The sequence below is a fragment of the Dendroctonus ponderosae genome, unplaced genomic scaffold, assembly GCF_020466585.1.
Source record: "Dendroctonus ponderosae isolate FM_Combo_2020 unplaced genomic scaffold, Dpon_F_20191213v2 Dpon_F_20191213_2, whole genome shotgun sequence".
In the NCBI taxonomy this organism is placed as follows: Eukaryota; Metazoa; Arthropoda; class Insecta; order Coleoptera; family Curculionidae; genus Dendroctonus; species Dendroctonus ponderosae.
In genome coordinates, this window is record NW_026018165.1 from 18,300,346 (window position 1) to 18,301,382 (window position 1,037).

The following is a 1,037-nucleotide window of genomic DNA, read 5'->3' on the forward strand; positions in this document are numbered from 1 at the left end:
AGACATATAGGAAGTGGTGTGAAGCAAAAAATGTGAAGAATTTCATCTCTGAAAATGTAATGTTAGCACATTTTGGAGAACAAATCAAACAGAAGTCGTCCACTTTGTGGGCCATGTATAGTAGATAAGAACAGTGCTACAAATTAAAGAAAAAAATGATATTTCCAAACGTGGAAAATTGAAAATCGTACGTCTTTTCTAAGGAGAACAGAGGTGTATCTGGAGATTGTCAAACGCACGAATTAGTCAAAATGAAAATTGCGAACTAAACCTTTTTAGGTGAAAAAATTTGAGCTAAAATTTCAGATTCCAAAACATATACAAGTAGATCATTTCTCATTACGGATAAAATATGGGTGAAGATCATTCGAGACTACATAAATTGGAGAAAAAACATAGAAATCGTTAGATTTTTTGGAAAGTAAATGCGGGAAATGAGTGGGGGAAGTAGAGGTAGGTAATATGACACTTATTATTACGAAAACTTTATAGAATTAACTAGCTGACCCGGAATCGTTGTATTGCCATATAATTGCCATATATTCCTATAGTTTTTTTTTCATCTCGAGTGGGCGGTTTGCCCACTTGAGATTTTTTTAATTTTATTTTAAATTCATTGAATTACTAATATAGCTATTAAAAGATAGGGGTTTATGGCAGCACCCATATCACTTAGAGGTATAAAAAATTTATAACAACCTATTCTCAGACCTACTGAATATACATACAAAATTTCATCAAAATTGGTCAAGCCGTTTCGGAGGAGTATGGTAACTGAAACTGTGACACGATAATTTTATATACTGGGTTATTCACGCTATACGGCACGGAAGTTTGCGGCTAGCCCGTTTGATTTTTAAAAAGTATTATTTTATGAATTGTCCGACGCCTACCGAGCGTACATTTTAAAAAAATTTTTGTAATGTACAGGGTGTCCCAAATGCTCTAAAGGTATCAAAGTTGCGTTTTTTTAAATGGAATGTCCTGTATATTATTGCATTTTTGGATTCGCTGAACAAAATAAGTGTCTGTTATAA